Consider the following 210-nt stretch of genomic DNA (forward strand, 5'->3'; position numbering starts at 1 on the left):
TATATATATATATATATATATATATATACACATACATACATAAATCATGACGTGGTCATGTGGTTCTATGCTTTTTATTGCATAGGAATGGTGTAGGTTCAAATTTAACATTCTATGTTTTTTTTTTTTAATTTAAACAAGCCAATTTTTAGCGGAAACTAGCTAAATTTTGATGACATACTGTTCACGAGCAATTTCGGATATGAGCCA

This window comes from Phalaenopsis equestris, unplaced genomic scaffold (genome assembly GCF_001263595.1).
Source record: "Phalaenopsis equestris unplaced genomic scaffold, ASM126359v1 Scaffold000814, whole genome shotgun sequence".
Taxonomy (NCBI): domain Eukaryota; kingdom Viridiplantae; phylum Streptophyta; class Magnoliopsida; order Asparagales; family Orchidaceae; genus Phalaenopsis; species Phalaenopsis equestris.